Source organism: Bos javanicus, chromosome 24 (genome assembly GCF_032452875.1).
Source record: "Bos javanicus breed banteng chromosome 24, ARS-OSU_banteng_1.0, whole genome shotgun sequence".
Taxonomy (NCBI): domain Eukaryota; kingdom Metazoa; phylum Chordata; class Mammalia; order Artiodactyla; family Bovidae; genus Bos; species Bos javanicus.
In genome coordinates this window covers 22,306,260-22,325,574 of record NC_083891.1, presented here as the reverse complement: position 1 = coordinate 22,325,574, position 19,315 = coordinate 22,306,260, and the positions used below count along the sequence as shown (strand labels likewise).

Below are 19,315 nucleotides of genomic sequence, written 5' to 3'. Positions count from 1 at the left end.
CAAAGTGATGCCATTTCACGCACCGCAACTGAAACCCAGCCTCATTATCTTAAACTTCCCCTCACAGACACAGAGAATTTCAGAGCTGTCTGAGATCTTAAAGGTCGTTCTTCCAAACTTCTCATTTTACCGGTGAAGGACCCAAAGCACAGAGAGATTGTCACTTGTCCAGTGGCAATCAGCAGGGCCACTGACTCTCAGCATGATAGTGGCAGAATGGGGACTTAGGGATTCAGCTTCGATTTCTTTTCCCAGGCACATGTGGCAGCCCTGGAAAATGTAAAACCTCCCCTGAATCCCATTATCAGATCAAAATTTCAAAAGGGCTTTTGCTGATGGCCCCCAGGCTAGATATAGGATCAACACCTCCAATTTCACTCCTTGTTTTGAATATTAAAAAGGAAAATCACTAGCTTGACCTTTCAGCAATCCCTTTTAAGACTCTCAGAAGATTTTGCTTATTCTCGTTGCCAAGGCTTGGGAGTAGTTAAGCCCAGCACTGGAGATGTTCCAGCCAGGCTAATGTCATTATGCCACTCACAAAAGTCACCAGCTGTCACTCTGCAACCTAGCATGCTGATAGGATAGTTGGTGCTCAGGTTGACCAGTAGACATTATTGTCTCTGTGTTTATATTTTGAGAAATTCTCAAGTTGAAATAAGCAAGCAGTCCAGCCTGATAAATTCCATTTATCTTAGTCTGTGCAACCTTCAGAACTGATGTCCTGCTCTGGGCTCATCACTGTGGTAGTCAAGCGGCAGGGCTGGGAAAGGAAGCGGTGGTTCCATATGACAGGCAGCAGAGTGGAACCAAGCCGTGGAATTTCTGTAACAAGACCATGGCAGCTTTCAGACCTGTTGCTAAAACCTTCAGGAGGCTTATTTGTTTTAAGTGTAACGGTGGAAAATGTAAACAGAAAGAAGTAATTTCCTGCTACCTCATGGGGTATTGCTAGAGGATTCATAAGGAATCAAAGCTAAAAAATAATTTGCGCCAACTCTGAAAATTCAGAAATGAGGCCAAATTAGCAATAAGGGTGGGGGATGTTGTGAAATAGATGGAGCTTAAACTAATAGATTTGTCACTTTTGTTTGGGAATATCAGTAAGAGCATTTCAAAAAGCCAAGCTGTAAATGTTCTCTAAATAGCTCTGATAATGTAGCTGAATCATTTGAAGATTGTTGGATGCTAAGCTAAGAAGGATTATACCAAGATAAAGAGTAGTTCACACCCATGTTCAGAAGAAATATTTGGTTCCTAATCTTCTTACTGATGGGAAAGTCCCTGGTGTCTTCTTTCAGTAATCTCATTGTAGTAGATTTAGAAACACATCCATACAGAGAAATCTCACTGTAGAGATTCATACATGCATCCATCTAAAAGACAGACCCCAGTCTGCACACACTTCTGCATTCTCAGAGCCAATGAGTATAGGTCTACTAAAAAACAAGTTTTCCATCTGATGGATTTTGAAATTTTAGACACTGTGAGTGCGTCTCATAAGGAAGTCCACTACCTGGAAATACAATTTACAAGTGAGTATAAGAATAGAAACAAGAGTAAAATGAAAGTTCTATTCCAACTCTTCTGATAGTATACTTCTAGTTATCCAAATGAGATCCAGGATGGAAATCTGATGTCATTTCCTATCACCTGTCCCATAACTATATGCAAGTATTTATTTTTTATTGAACTATAGTTGATTTACGATATTGTATTCATTTCTGAGGAACAGCAAAGTGATTAAGCTATACATATACAGATATTTCTTTTTTATATTCTTTTAAATTATGGTTTATCATAGGATACTGAATATACTTCCCCATGCTAGACAATAGGATCTTGTTGTTTATTCATTCCATATGTAATAGCTTACATCTGCTAACCCCACCCTCCCACTCCATCCCTCCTCCAGCCCCTCCCCTTGGTAACCACAAGGGTAACAGACCCTTAGTCTGTTCTCTATGACCCTCAGTCCGTTACTGTTTCATAGATAGGATCGTTTGTGTCATATTTTAGATTCCACATATAAGTGATATCATATGGTATTTGTCTTTCTCTTTCTGACTTACTTTACTTGGTATGATAATCTTTAATTCATGCATATTGCTCCAAACGGCATTATTTTACAGAACCCAAGTATTTAAGGGAGGCTTCTGTATCTTGGTAGGCATGAATGAGCCTGATAGTGGTAGATCAATGATGTGCTTCTGCTATTACAGAGTCACTGAAATGTTTAGGAGATTGTCCCCTCATTTGCTATATTTTAATTGCTCATATTAAAAGAAAAATGAGGAAAAATGTATAATAAGTTAGAGATGCCATGAGATTCTGAACTCTAAAGTGGTACTGTTTAAAAAAAAACTGAAGCAAATACAGAAATTTAATCCCATGAAGAATAAGAACTTGCATTCAAAGAAATATGGCTATTATTTCGCTTGTGCCTTAAAGTTCACCAGCCTCAGCCAGTTGAACTCTACCAAGAAATAATGACCTGAAATGAGGATCAAGGCCCACCTGACTTGGATGCACCCCTGGGAACCAGACTTACCTTCCCACAACCACAGTTCCCCCAAAATAACACTCTTCCATTTCTCTCCACCATCCTCCCCCAACCACCTGGATCTCTGTTCTCACACAGGCATGCTTGCCATAGACTGTAATGAGTTCCCTGGTTTTGAGGTTTCTCTGCTCTTTGGCCAAGTCAGCCTCATGATGCAGTACATCACTGCATACATAGGGTGATTCATAGACCTCAGGAGTTGGCATTTGCCTCCAATGCCTGGACTTCCCAGGTGATGCTTGTGGTAAAGAACCTGCCTGCCAGTGCAGGAGACATGAGACAGTGGTTTGATCCCTGGGTCAGGAAGATTCTGGAGGAGGACATGGCCACCCACTCCAGTATTCTTGCCTGGAGAATCCCCTGGACAGGGGAGCCTGCGGGGCTACAGTCTATGGTGTCACACAAAGAGTCAGGCACAACTGAAGTGACTTAGCATGGCATGGCATGACCTAAAGATGCTTGCCATTCTGTCACTGAATAGGCAGTCACTTCAGTCTAGAAGGTTTTCGTTTTGACCACTTTCCTTCTAAAGATGGATGCTTGGAGGGATATCACCCAGTGGGCTATTACCTAACAACTTCCAAGCATACTGTTTCCATATCTGGAAACTTTCTTCTCTGAGTGTCTCTAGGGAAATGGAGAACTGTGCCTGAGAAGCATGGGAAAGGGATCTCAGAAAAGGAGAGCAGGGGCTTAGAGGGAAGAAGAATGTAAGGAAATAACCAGAGGCTTGAGCCCATCTCTTCCTGTCTCTGCCCTTCTGTGCTCCTCCAGGAACCCACCTGCCTCCTTCCTTTATCTGCTGGCAGGAGCCTTCCCTGAGACTCTTTCTTTCATAAGCCAATAACTCTAACTCGACAGCACTTTCCCTCTCACCTCTTGTCCATATCCCAGTGGGGGAAAAATCTCCTTGAAGTGTTCTAAAGCCTTCTACTGTTATTACTTTTTAGGCAAATACAGTATACTAACGTATATATATGGAATTTAGAAAGATGGTAACAATAACCCTGTGTACGAGACAGCAAAAGAGACACTGATGTATAGATCAGTCTTGTGGACTCTGTGGGAGAGGGACAGGGTGGGACGATTTGGGAGAATGGCATTGAAACATGTATAATATCATGTATGAAACGAGTTGCCAGTCCAGGTTCGATGCACGATACTGGATGCTTGGGGTTGGTGCACTGGGACGACCCAGAGGGATAGTATGGGGAGGGAGGAGGGAGGAGGGTTCAGGATGGGGAACACATGTATACCTGTGGCAGATTCATTTCGATATTTGGCAAAACTAATGCAATATTGTAAAGTTTAAAAATAAAATAAAATTTTTAAAAAATAAATAAAAAAATAAAGAAGCAAAAAAAAAAAAAAAGAAAGTAACAAAAAGAAAAAAAAATACATGACGGAAAATTACAAAATGAAAATAATTGTCTTCTTTAAAAAGCAGTTTTATTGAGGTACCATGGTTACCTTGAAAATAATCCTTCAAAGTCAATCACGTGTGGCCTTTTGGAGAGGTGGGGTCATAGACGCTGATACACTGTGAAGCCCTTCACCTCTCGTGGTGGAGCTGCTCATCTTTTGCCAGGGCCCACTGCTCCTTTCATGTGATTCTGATGGTCTCTTAGAGTGGGGGCCTCTCCGTTTGTGTGACTGCCTCACACAAGCTACTTTTAAGTCTTTTTCTTTGTATGCACAGCATCTGAGCCAATATCCAGCTCACAGTGCATCAGTGAGTGAGTGAATGAATGAATGAAAATCAGAGGTTGACTTTTCTCAGCTCTTACCACACTAATTTCTTTTTATTCTTTTTCTGAGATTCAGTCAATTCAGTTCAGTTCAGTCGCTCAGTCATGTCCGACTCTTTGCGACCCCATGTATCGCAGCACGCCAGGCCTCCCTGTCCATCACCAACTCCCGGAGTTCACTGAGACTCACGTCCATCGAGTCAGTGATGCCATCCAGCCATCTCATCCTCTGTCGTCCCCTTCTCCTCCTGCCCCCAATCCCTCCCAGAATCAGAGTCTTCTCCAATGAGTCAACCCTTCGCATGAGGTGGCCAAAGTACTGGAGTTTCAGCTTTAGCATCATTCCTTCCAAAGAAATCCCAGGACTGATCTCCTTCAGAATGGACTGGTTGGATCTCCTTGCAGTCCAAGGGACTCTCAAGAGTCTTCTCCAACACCACAGTTCAAAAGCATCAATTCTTCGGTGCTCAGCCTTCTTCACAGTCCAACTCTCACATCCATACATGACCACAGGAAAAACCATAGCCTTGACTAGACGAACCTTTGTTGGCAAAGTAATGTCTCTGCTTTTGAATATGCTATCTAGGTTGGTCATAACTTTCCTTCCAAGGAATAAGCGTCTTTTAATTTCATGGCTGTAGTCACCATCTGCAGTGATTTTGGAGCCCAGAAAAATAAAGTCTGACACTGTTTCCACTGTTTCCCCATCTATTTCCCATGAAGTGTTGGGGCCAGATACCATGATCTTCATTTTCTGAATGTTGAGCTTTAAGCCAACTTTTTCAGTCTCCTCTTTCACTTTCATCAAGAGGCTTTTTAGTTCCTCTTCACTTTCTGCCATAAGGGTGGTGTCATCTGAATATCTGAGGTTATTGATATTTCTCCTGGCAATCTTGATTCCAGCTTGTGTTTCTTCCAGTCCAGCATTTCTCATGATGTACTCTGCATATAAGTTAAATAAACAGGGTGACAATATACAGCCTTGACAAACTCCTTTTCCTATTTGGAACCAGTCTGTTGTTCCATGTCCAGTTCTAACTGTTGCTTCCTGACCTGCATACAAATTTCTCAAGAAGCAGATCAGGTGGTCTGGTATTCCCATCTCTTGAAGAACTTTCCACAGTTTATTGTGATCCACACAGTCAAAGGCTTTGGCATAGTCAATAAAGCAGAAATAGATGTTTTTCTGAAACTCTCTTGCTTTTTCCATGATCCAGTGGATGTTGGCAATTTGATCTCTGGTTCCTCTGCCTTTTCTAAAACCAGCTTGAACATCAGGAAGTTCACAGTTCACATATTGCTAAAGCCTGGCTTGGAAAACCCTGAGCATTACTTTACTAGCGTGTGAGATAAGTGCAATTGTGCAGTAGTTTGAGCATTCTTTGGCATTGCCTTTCTTTGGGATTGGAATGAAAACTGAACTTTTCCAGTCCTGTGGCCACTGCTGAGTTTTCCAAATTTTCTGGCATATTGAGTGCAGCACTTTAACAGTCACAGCATCATCTTTCAGGATTTGAAATAGCTCAACTGGAATTCCATCACCTTCACTAGCTTTGTTCATAGTGATGCTTTCTAAGGCCCACTTGGCTTCACATTCCAGGATGTCTGGCTCTAGGTCAGTGATTACACCATCGTGATTATCTGGGTCGTGAAGATCTTTTTTGTACAGTTCTTCTGTGTATTCTTGCTATCTCTTCTTAATATCTTCTGCTTCCGTTAGGTCCATACCATTTCTGTCCTTTATCGAGCCCATCTTTGCATGAAATGTTCCCTTGGTATCTCTAATTTTCTTGAAGAGATCTCTAGTCTTTCCCTAAGCCCTCCTTAATCTCCAGTCTGTATAGTCAAGGCTATGGTTATTCCAGTAGTCATGTATGGATATGAGAGTTGGACTATAAAAAAGGCTGAGTGCGAAAGAATTGATGCTTTGGAATGGTGGTGTTGGAAAAGACTCTTGAGAATCCCTTGGACTGCAAGGAGATCAAACCAATCCATCCTAAAGGAAATCAGTCCTGAATATTCATTGGAAGGACTGATTCTGAAGCAGAAGCTCAATACCTTGGCCAGCTGATGAGAAGAGCCAACTTATTGGAAAAGATCTTGATGCTGGGAAAGATTGAAGGCAGGAGGAGAAGGAGATGACAGAGGACAAGATGACTGGCATCACTGACTCAATGAACATGGGTTTGGCCAAGCTCCGGGAGATGGTGAAGGACAGGGAAGCCTGGTGTGCTGCCATCCATGGGGTTGCAAAGAATCAGACACCACTGAGAAACTGAACTGACCTGAATCTCCAGTCTATTATTATTAAACTTGGTAGGTCTAAGTTTGCTCTGTTACCTAGACTCCTATCCTCTATTTTCAATTCCTGCTCCATCTAGAAGCACATGAGATGCCCACGGTTACTAACGTGGGGGATCCCGTTTTCACAAAAGACTTCAACATGCTTCTCTTTACCCCGTTCCCACTTTTCTGGGAAACACTAAGATCGACTTTCATCAGGGACTTAATCTCATTTCAATTCAGGAGACTACCTTCTTGGCACAGTTCCTCATAAAGTAGATTGTGTGATGGGGGTCTTACTTTTAGCAAATATTTTTTGCACATATATTTAAAACTCCAAAGTTGGACAATGAGATGTATTCTAAGAAACAGTGATTTTCTTTTTTTTCAATATAAATTTATTTATTTTAATTGGAGGTTAATTACTTTACAATATTGTATTGGTTTTCCATACATCAACATGAATCCACCACTAAACAGTGGTTTTCTTATTTGGGAGGTTGATTTTTAATGCCAATTCTCCAATGATAATAATAACAATATTATAATTGTAATAATAGCTAAGAGGTACTCAGCATTTACTGCATACCAGCAATCTTACTGGTTTGCTGCTGTATTATTATGATTTTCCAGGTTGAGTAAGTGATGAAGGTGAAAATAAAAAGATTAGATAATTTACTTCCTACTAGATGGGTTAAGTAGGGGAAAATCATTTTCTTTCAGGCATCAGTTTAAGTTCAGGTATATTCATGCTTTCCATTTTATCTTTTTTTATGAGAATTAATGTGTTTTTTCCCCTAGACTTGCCCTGTTTATTACAGGATATTATTATTATGCTCACATTCCTAACCTTTCTAGTTTGCAGGATTTAGACAAGTTGACAGAGTGTATGTGAAAGAGATATTTGGACTTAACAAGTTTTACATTGTAGATTTAGAGTCAGTTCTACAATAGCCATCCATAACTCCATATTCATCGTGTAATAGTCTTTCATAGACAATACAAAATTCTGGAATTTTCTTTTGACATTTTCTTTTGACATACCAAACCTTGCTGAGCCATTTGAACATCCTTTCACACTGCTGAGCCCCCAACACGATGGAGTGTACCATGGCATAATTTCAGATGTGTGAATATGAAATAATCCTGGAACTCTGCCAAAATCCTTCTGCCTTTTGAGTTTTAAAAATGATTCAGATGTTTAATTCAAGATGCACTACCAAATACACCAACAAAATGTGTTGTTCATGTGTGAGGCTCTATGGATGTGTGACAATGAAGGATAAAGAAAAGAGGCATATGAAACCAAATGTTCTCCTCTTGGCTTATGATTATGTATGTGGTGAGCACTCCACCTTTAACATGTACTTGTCTTGGTGATTTTTTTCTTAGCACATCTTAAATCCAAGGTATCCACATTCTCTACTCACTAAAATTTTGTTCTGATGAAAAGTACTTTGCTCCAACACTCCTACATGTTGCAAAAATGGAAGCTCTTTCCAAAGAATTTTCATAGTTGTAGATAAATTGAACATCCTTAATGTCACTCGTCTTTCTGTCGGACACACTTGGGTGAGTGGCAGGTAGGATTTCATGGGAGTGAGGGAAAGATGTCCAAATGTTTGGCCTCTTCTAGTCTCCATTATGGACAAACTTCCAGCATACTCGCCTGGCCCAGTGCTGTCAGGATTCTTTTCCTGAATGTTTTGCTAACATTACGGGGAGCCCAAAGTGATGCCAGGGCCAAATATGGGATACTGTACATCCACATGTTAACTTCACTCTCCCCAAAACAAGAGTAATTATGTATATGACCCCTTCTAAATTCAACATATCACATGTCTACATGATCTAATATTAAGAGCTATAAAGTCAATCTTTGCAATTTTTCTCAAATACTTAGTATTGCTCAATATAATACTTAAGTGGTAAATCATAATATTTCACTCGTGCATTTATTCATTTAACTGACTTGTATCAAGAACTCACTATGTTCTAGGTGCTATGATAAGCTGGAGATAATAGACGAGTAAGACATGGACCTTGCCCATAAAATGTGTTGTATTAAAATTAACTAGTTTTGACTCTTTCTCCCCAGTAGATGATTAGAAAAAGGAGGGTAGGGGTCATGCCTTATTTGCCTTTATATGCCCAACCTCTGAGGCATTGCTAGTCAATATTTATTGAGTTAATAAATGCATGATCCACATGAACAAAATAATTTCCAGATAGAGAAACATGTTATGACAGAGCCATGCTGTGGAAGACAGAAGAAGAAGCAATTCTCTCTGTGAATTAAACCACCAAAATGTGTGAGGAACAGAAGCGTGAGAGCTGGACCTCTGCTTGTCATAAATGCTTGCCAAATGCTTTGGTAAAATATGTTGGTAAAAGAAAAGCTTCTGGTTTTAGTATTCTTAAATAAAGAAATAATTCCTTGAGCCTGTTTAGAAAACAGTCAGTCAGAATTCAATCTCTTTTAGGGACTTGATATTTGTCATCAGTTCAGTTGCTCAGTTGTGTCCGACTCTTTGCAACCCCATGGACTGCAGCACGCCAGGCTTCCCTGTCTGTCACCAACTCCCAGAGCTTGCTCAAACTCATGTCCATAGTGATGCCATCCAACCATCTCATTCTCTGTTGTCCCTTTCTCCTCCTGCCTTCAATATTTCCCAGCATTAGGCTCTTTTCCAATGAGTTGGCTCTTCGCATCAGGTGGCCAAAATATTGGAGCTTCAGCTTCAGCATCTATCCTTATTTCCTTTAGGATTGACTGGTTTGAACTCCTTGCAGTCCAAGGAACTCTCAAGAGTCTTCTCCAACACCACGGTTCAAAAGCATCAATTCTATGGCACTCAGCTTTCTTTATGGTCCAACTCTCACATTCATACGTGACTACTGGAAAAACCATAGCTTTGACTAGATGGGCCTTTGTTGACAAAGTAATGTGTCTGCTTTTTAATATGCTGTCTAGGTTTGTCGTATTTTTTCTTCCAAGAATCAAGTGTTTTTTAATTTCATGGCTGCAGTCACCATCTGCAGTGATTTTGGAGCCCAAGAAAATAAAATCTCTCACTGTTTTCATTGTTTCCCCATCTATTTGCCATGAAGTGATGGCATGCCATGAAGTGGAATCAGGTACCATGATCTTGTTTTTTAATGTTGAGTTTTAAGCCAGCTTTTTCACTCTCCTCTTTCACTTTCATCAGGAGGTTCTTTAGTTCCTCTTTGCTTTCTGCCATAAGGGTGGTGTCGTCTGCATATCTGAGGTATTGATATTTCTCCCAGCAGTCTTGATTCCATATTGTGATTCATCCAGCCCAGCATTTTGCATGATGTACTCTGCATATAAGTTAAAGAAGCAGGGTGACAATATACAGCCTTGATGTACTCCTTTTCCAATTTGGAAGCAGTCCATTGTTCCATGTCCAGTTCTAACTGTTGCTTCTTGACCTGCATACAGATTTCTCTGGAGGCCGCTCAGGTGGTCTGGTATTCCTGTCTCTTTAAGAATTTTCCACAGTTTGTTGTGATCCACACAGTCAAAGGCTTTAGTATAGTCAATGAAGCAGAAGTAGATGTTTTTCTGGAACTGTCTTGCTTTTTCTATGATCCAGTGGATGTTGGCAATTTGATCTCTCTGGTTCCTCAGCCTTTTCTAAATCCAACTTGAACACCTGGAAGTTGTTGGTTCGCATACTGTTGAAGCCTGTTCTCAGTTCACATACTGTTGATACTTGTCATGGGGTCCTGTAATTTCAAACAGGAAACTCTCTCGGGAACTAGGAGAAATGTTTCATTCTGGTCTGTTGACCTGAAACAGACTACCAGTTATTTCTCTGAAAGAAAAAAAAAAAAGATTTATTTGGGATCCACAAGGAATTGCTATTTGAGGTCTGCAACCCTGGAGAGTTCCCACAGGTCTAGGAAAGAATACTTTTATAAAGGGCAGGAAGGGAGGCAGAGTGCATGGCTTTTCATTGACTGGGTCCTTGCCAGGAAGGAGTCCTCCTCCTGTTGGCCTCTTATCATCACAGGGTATAAGAGCTCCCCCTGCTGATCCTGATCTCTATGTAATTGAGGTTTCTGTTTTTTAAATTTTTACAGTTCCAACTTCAACCTACTACCCCAGACCTATCAGTGTTTATTTGTTTTTTTTTTCTTCTGGTCAAAAGTCGATTTTCCTTCCCAGACAACTTTTTCCTAAGAGTAATATCTCTAGGTTAAAAGAAGTCAGTTTATCTGTTTGTATTGTTGTTGCTCAGTTATCAGTCGTGTCCTACTATTTGTGACCCCAAGGACTGCAGCACAGCCTGGCTTCCCCGTCCTTCACCATCTCCCAGAGTTTGCTCAAACTCATGTCCATCAAGTCAGTGATACCATCCAACCATCTCATCCTCTGTCATCCCCTTCTCCTCCTGCCTTCAATCTTTCCCAGCATCAGGGTCTTTTCCGATGAGTCAGTTCTTCGCATCAGGTGGCCAGACTATTGGAGTTTCAACCTCAGCATCAGTCCTTCCAATAAATATTCAGGGTCTGTTTGTATAGTCATAGGAAAAATCCTTAGGTAAGGCACTTATTCATTTTCTATGTTTGATGAGTCAAACTGTGAAGTAATGCGTGTCTTTAAGACAGACACTCTACCAACCTCCACATATATATGTTAACCAAAGGGTAAGCACTTTCCTTTTTCCATTTTCAATCAGGCTTCCCTTGGGAAAATTTGAAACTTTTCAGACTGAGCAAAATATAAAAGGAAATAAACAATTTAAAGAAACATTGATTGCTGAGGTAGTTTTAGTTTCTACCTATGATAATTTGCTGTTTCCCTTACATATCCTTTTAGGTGTTAATTATATACAATATAACAATTTAATTGGGTATGGTTTTTTTCTATATAATTGGTTATCTTCTGATGTCAAGCTAGAATAGGAAAGTAAAATTTGAAGAAGCAAAAGCTTCAGAGTAATTGGCTAGAATCTATTTCATGATTCCCAAAAACAAATAATGGAGAGTAGGGGGAAATGAGTAAAATATGTATATGCATTGTGTTCTCACTCTCTATTGAAAGAGAAAACAGAAGTCAATGTTTGTTTTACTTAAAGAATTATAGGCTGGTAGTAAACTTATTTTTAAAGCTTTTACTATAACTTTTACACTAGCAACTTTCATCCACAAAGAAAAGCTTATGTGATCATGTCACTCAACATGGATTCTAAGGCCCAGTCCAGCCCTAAAAATCAGCAATTCTAATGGCCACACTGTATGCTGTATCCATTATACACTGCGCATAGTACATATACTCTCAAGCACATTTGGCTCTGTTGCCTCTCTATTATTTTTAATTTATTTTTTATTGAAGTATATAGTTGATTTACAATGTTGTATTCGTTTCTGGTATATAGCAAAGTGATTCAGTTATATACATATATATCTATATTTCTTTTTCATATTCTTTTCCATGTGGCTTATTACAAGATATTGCATACAATTCCCTGCTATACAGTAGGGCCTTGTTGTTAATCTCTCTTATATACAGCAGTGTGTACCTGCCATTCCCAAATTCCCAATGTATTCCTCCCCCACCTCCTTTCCCCTTTGGTAAACATAACTTTGTTTTCTGTGTCTGTGAGTCTGTTTCTGTCTTGTAAATAAGTTCATTGATATCAATTTTTAGATTCCACATAGAAGTGACATCATTGGTATTTGTCTTTCTCTTTCTGATTTATTTCACTTAGTATGATAATCTCTAGATCTATCCATGCTCCTGCAAATAACATTCCTTCATTCTTTTTTATGGCTGAGCAGTATTCCACTGTATATATGCACCACATCTTCTATATCCATTCACCTGTTGATAGACATTTAGCTTGTTTCTATGTTTTTGCTACTCTAAATGGCACTGCTGTGAACTTTTGGGTGCATGTATCTTTCCAAATTAGAGTGTTTCCAGATACATGCCCAGGAGAGGGAATGCTGGATCACGTGTTGTCAGCTCCCTCTTTCTTGAGGTGCCAGTCTGAACTACACATTAAACTGAAGTTATGCTTCTGGCATAGCTTTCCATAAAAGCAAGGCAAGATTTTCAACTTTTTCTAGTGCTCCTCTCTGTGCTGCCCGCTGCAGCATTAGGAACAATCTACATTTTTCATCCTCAGCACACACAGGCAGATCTGCTTCCTGAGTTGCAGCCAACATTGGGATGTACCTCGAGAAGTGGACCTTGCCCATCAAGTCAAAGTCCATTTCCATCCCATGATCCTTGTCATATTCTTCTCCATCTGAAGCAAGCTTCTACCAAATGCCAGGAAATCCTTGGTGTTTGTGTCACAGACTTGAGGTTTTCTCATTGTGTGACTCTTTGCAAATCTGCTCCCTTACCAACTATTGGCCATAGTCCATCAACCTGAATCCCAGCAAGGTCTCCAATGAACAGGTGTTTCAGGCAATCCTTACCTCCTCCTTGCAGTCCCTCTCAGAGTGGTTCCATCAATTCTATTCAGCTTTCTTATGGTCAAGTGATACTGTAGCTTTGATAGATCCACACTGCTCTGTCTATAAAGAATCTGTCACTGCAGTACCATCAGTGATTTTGGATAGACCATCATATGAAGTGACATTGAATGGAATTGTCTTGTCTTTTTCTCTTGATTTTTAGTTTCACTCTATATCTGTATTGATAATCTATTCCATCTGTGATTTTATTTCATTATTACTCTGCACAGGACCAGCTTGATTACAATTTGGATCCATTGTTCCATGTTTCTAATGTTGCACCTGGATACAATTTCAGGAGGTGGTCCAAGAATTTTCTTCCACACAGTCAAATTAGTATACAATTAAGACTGGACATGATTAATCAATTCTAGCCTGAACACCTGGCGCATAAAGCAGTTTAGCTTGTCATAATTTCTTCAACTGCATACCTTACCAGTTATTTCTCTGGAGCCTGGAGGGCTGCCGTCTTGGGATTGCACAGAGTCAGACACGACTGAAGCGACTTAGCAGCAGCAACACAGTGTGAGACAAAGTTTGAGGCACTGGGAATTCAGCTAATTGAGTTAGCATCTGAGTCACTTGTCAATAAATAAATCAAGGTCACTCAGTGATAGGTGAGTGACAGGTGCCCAATAATAAATAGGTAACCTGCTCTGACACTGGAAAAAAGTCCATCCCTTGTCTCTCCACTGACCTGTGTCCTTTATCAGTAAGTTTGTAAGTTGTTCAGTCACTCAGTCGTGTCCGACTCTTTGTGACCCCATGAATTGCAGCACGCCAGGCCTCCCTGTCCATCACCAACTCCCGGAGTTCACTCAAACTCACATCCATCAAGTCAGTGATGCCATCCAGCCATCTCATCCTCTATCATCCCCTTCTCCTCCTGCCTCCAATCCCTCCCAGCATCAGAGTCTTTTCCAATGAGTCAACTCTTCACATGAGGTGGCCATACTGGAGTTTCAGCTTTAGCATCATTCCTTCCAAAAAATCCAGGGTCTGTTTGAATAGGGATCCTTAGTAAGGGACTTCATTTTCTCAAACTCGTGGAAATAACAATTTAAAGGACTGATAATTTTCTACCTCTGGGTGTTACACACAGGTTATCTCTGATGTCAAGCTCCTTCAGAGTGGCTTCTATTTCAATTCTCAACTCTATTCAGTCAATGTTTGCTTAAAGCCTTCTTTTACTATTTTTACACTTTTCATGGCTTATGTGATCATGCACTCAACAGGATTCTAAGGCAGTCCAGCAGCAATTCTAATGGCCACACTGTATGCTGTATCCATTATACACTGCGCATAGTCAATACAAGCACATTTGGCTCTGTTGCTCTCTAATCCTTTCTGGGCAAAGTGATTCACATGATTCAAGATATGCGCTACAGTTTGAATCTCTCTTCAGCAAACCTTTCCCAAATTAATGGGTAAACTGGTGTCTGTGAGTCTGTTTCTGTCTTGTAAATAAGTTCATTGATATCAATTTTTAGATTCCACATAGAAGTGACATCATTGGTATTTGTCTTTCTCTTTCTGATTTATTTCACTTAGTATGATAATCTCTAGATCTATCCATGCTCCTGCAAATAACATTCCTTCATTCTTTTTTATGGCTGAGCAGTATTCCACTGTATATATGCACCACATCTTCTATATCCATTCACCTGTTGATAGACATTTAGCTTGTTTCTATGTTTTTGCTACTCTAAATGGCACTGCTGTGAACTTTTGGGTGCATGTATCTTTCCAAATTAGAGTGTTTCCAGATACATGCCCAGGAGAGGGAATGCCACGTGTTGTCAGCTCCCTCTTTCTTGAGGTGCCAGTCTGAACTACACATTAAACTGAAGTTATGCTTCTGGCATAGCTTTCCATAAAAGCAAGGCAAGATTTTCAACTTTTTCTAGTGCTCCTCTCTGTGCTGCCCGCTGCAGCATTAGGAACAATCTACATTTTTCATCCTCAGCACACACAGGCAGATCTGCTTCCTGAGTTGCAGCCAACAACCAACATTCCATGTGCGCCATTTCACCACTTTACTCTGGATGCATGTGTGTGCAGAACTCACTTTGGAACAATACATTGCTTTCCTGCTCATTTGCCCAAGACTCCTGGGAGTTGCACATTATTCATCCTCGAGAGCTTGACTTTTCACTTCTTAGATACCCAAGGGCTGTCACTGACTGTTCGTGAGTCAAACTGCCCCAACTAGGGAGGATTTCTAATGAGAACAGCTCTTACATTCTCCATTTGGGATGTACCAACTTCTCCCTCAGAGAAGGCAATGGCACCCCACTCCAGTACTCCTGCCTGGAAAATCCCATGGATGGAGGCCCTTGTGGGCTGCAGTCCATGGGGTCTCGAAGAGTCGGACACGACTGAGCGACTTCACTTCCACTTTTCACTTTCATGCACTGGAGAAGGAAATGGCATCCCATTCCAGTGTTCTTGCCTGCTGCCGGCTATGGGGTCGCACAGAGTCGGACACAACTGAAGCGACTTAGCAGCAACTTCTCCCTACTTTTTGATCCCTGCATCAATGCTAAGTCTTTTTTCACAACAAAATAAAGACCCTGATCCTAAGGTGACTTTGTTCAAGTGATAGTGTTTGGTGTGGAATCTTGTCAAAGGCCTTTAAAAAATCTTTCTCTTTGCATCCCTTTTCTTCATCCTGTTATATCTACTGAAAATGTTCTTTAAAACTATCCCTTTGTGTTTAACTGTTGGTGCCTCTCCATAGCCAAGTCCATCACCTCCATTCACTAAACTCTTTAGAGGTTGATCTAATGACTGGGCTAAGCAAGGTCTGAACACATCTGGTACTGGCATGCTTCCCACAGTCTACATTTATGCCTACCCCCTGAATCCTTCTTTGTAACAGGAGTCACATTTGCAATCTGGCATACTAGCTTACATACCAATAAATCCCAGTGGCCTAATTTCACCCTCGAGTTCCTGCAAAACTCTCATTGAGTCGCCCTCCACTTGGTGATTGATCCAGATTTATTATGTCAATTTGGCAAAATAGCGCTGATACAGCTACCATTGGCTATAATAGCATTCATCTTGCATTTTCAGGGACAATACAAGACTGGTATTTCCCTAGGATCTTATTCATTAAAAGCTACAGTTTAAGAATTCACCTGTGAGGTACCATCACTTCATACTCTGGAGAGCTCTCTGTTCCAGCATCATCTGTGGTCTATCCTCTTTCTTGAATAAAATTGTTCTCTCTGATTTGAAAGAAACTTGTACTTGCTCTTGAAGTCTTGTATGGCAAAACCAATACAATATTGTAAAGTAATTAGCCTCCAATTAAAATAAATAAATTTATATTTAAAAAATAATAAAATAAAAAAATAATACTCCTCAATCTCTCTGCATTTTGAAGACCACTTTATCACTCTATTACATCTGTTCTTTACACTTTGTAGATCTCAGTTATTACTTGAACTATATTTCAGCTTAGGAAAAGAAGCTAATTACTTCTTAAAATAAAATTGTTGATACTTCCAGGTATCCATGCAATTGGGAATGCAGGGGACATGGAATAATTTTGAATGAGGTGGTTTTTACAAAATCATTGCATTTTTATTACAGCTACCAGCTCTAAAATTAGTGAACAACTTAATGAGTGGCCGATCAAAATTCTAGGACAGTTATTATCATGATTAATAGTCATTAATTAATATAAGACATTTATAGCACCCCACTCCAGTACTCTTGCCTGGAAAATCCCATGGATGGAGGCACCTGGTGGGCTGCAGTCTATGGGGTTGCTAAGAGTCGGACACGACTGAGCGAATTCACTTTCACTTTTCACTTTCAGGCACTGGAGAAGGAAATGGCAACCCACTCTAGTGTTCTTACCTGGAGAATCCCAGGGACGGTGGAGCCTGGAGGGCTGCCGTCTATGGGATTGCACAGAGTCAGACACGACTGAAGCGACTTAGCAGCAGCAGCAACACAGTGTGAGACAAAGTTTGAGGCACTGGGAATTCAGCTAATTGAGGGAACATGATTTATGCCCCCAAGCATACCACACTGTGGAGTCGAATCAAACGTGGACTTGTCAATAAATAAATCAAGGTCACTCAGTGATAGGTGAGTGACAGGTGCCCAATAATAAATAGGTAACCTGCTCTGACACTGTGAAAGAAAGTCCATCCCTGTGTCTCTCCACTAGGCTCATCCTGACCTGTGTCCTTTACAATAAAACCATAAGTTCTAAGTAAGTTCAGTCACTCAGTCGTGTCCGACTCTTTGTGACCCCATGAATTGCAGCACGCCAGGCCTCCCTGTCCATCACCAACTCCCGGAGTTCACTCAAACTCACATCCATCGAGTCAGTGATGCCATCCAGCCATCTCATACTCTATCATCCCCTTCTCCTCCTGCCTCCAATCCCTCCCAGCATCAGAGTCTTTTCCAATGAGTCAACTCTGCACATGAGGTGGCCAAAGTACTGGAGTTTCAGCTTTAGCATCATTCCTTCCAAAGAAATCCCAGGGCTGATCTCCTTTAGAATGGACTTATTGGATCTCCTTGCAGTCCAAGGGACTCTCAAGAGTCTTCTCCAACACCACAGTTCAAAAGCATCAATTCTTCGGTGCTCAGCCTTCTTCACAGTCCAACTCTCACATCCATACATGACCACAGGAAAAACCATAGCCTTGACTAGACGAACCTTTGTTGGCAAAGTAATGTCTCTGCTTTTGAATATGCTATCTAGGTTGGTCATAACTTTCCTTCCAAGGAGTAAGCGTCTTTTAATTTCATGGCTGTAGTCACCATCTGCAGTGATTTTGGAGCCCCAAAAAGTAAAGTCTGACACTGTTTCCACTGTTTCCCCATCTATTTCCCATGAAGTGATGGGACCAGATGCCATGATCTTCGTTTTCTGAATGTTGAGCTTTAAGCCAACTTTTTCACTCTCCTCTTTCACTTTCATCAAGAGGCTTTTTAGTTCCTTTTCACTTTCTGCCATAAGGGTGGTGTCATCTGAATATCTGAGGTTATTGATATTTCTCCAGGCAATCTTGATTCCAGCTTGTGCTTCTTCCAGCCCAGCGTTTCTCATGATGTACTCTGCATATAAGTTAAATAAGCAGGGTGACAGGATACAGCCTTGATGTACTCCTTTTCCAATTTGGAACCAGTCTGTTGTTCCATGTCCAGTTCTAACTGTTGCTTCCTGATCTGCATACAGGTTTCCCTAGAGGCAGGTCAGGAGGTCTGGTATTCCTATCTCTTTCAGAATTTTCCACAGTTTATTGTGATCCACACAAAGGCTTTGGCATAGTCAATAAAGCAGAAATAGATGTTTTTCTGGAACTCTGTTGCTTTTTCCATGATCCAGTGGATGTTGGCAATTTGATCTCTGGTTCCTCTGTCTTTTCTAAAACCGCTTGAACATCTGCAAGTTCACGGTTCACGTATTGCTAAAGCCTGGCTTGGAGAATTTTGAGCATTACTTTACTAGCGTGTGAGATGAGTACAATTGTGCAGTAGTTTGAGCATTCTTTAGCATTGCCTTTCTTTGGGATTGGAATTAAAACTGACCTTTACCAGTCCTGTGGCCACTGCTGAGTTTTCCAAATCTGCTGTCATGTTGAGTGCAGCACTTTCACAGCATCATCTTTCAGGATTTGGAATAGCTCAACTGGAATTCCATCACCTCCACTAGCTTTGTTCGTAGTGATGCTTTCTAAGGCCCACTTGACTTCACATTCCAGGATGTCTGGCTCTAGGTGAGTGATCATACCATCGTGATTATCTTGGTCACGAAGATCTTTTTTGTACAGTTCTTCTGTGTATTCTTGCCACCTCTTCTTAGTATCTTCTGCTTCTGTTAGGTCCCTACCATTTCTGTCCTTTATCGAGCCCATCTTTGCATGAAATGTTCCCTTGGTATCTCTAATTTTCTTAAAGAGATCTCTAGTTTTTCTCATTCTATTGTTTTCCTCTATTTCTTTGCATTGATCATTGAGGAAGGCTTTCTTATCTCTCCTTGCCATTCTTTGGAACTCTGCATTCAGATGCTCATATCTTTCCTTTTCTCCTTTGCTTTTCACTTCTCTTCTTTTCACTGCTATTTGTAAGGCCTCCCCAGACAGCCATTTTGCTTTTTGCATTTATTTTCCATTGTAATGGTCTTGATCCCTGTCTCCTGTACAATGTCACAAATCTCAGTCCATAGTTCATCAGGCACTCTATCTATCAGATC

General features: G+C 40.7%; 1 protein-coding gene across 24 annotated transcripts in view; it reads left to right on the top strand.

Annotated features, from left to right (window-relative positions):
• The window catches only part of DTNA (dystrobrevin alpha), a 453,431-nt gene that overhangs the window by 331,174 nt on the left and 102,942 nt on the right, over nt 1-19,315 (top strand). The window lies entirely within an intron of this gene.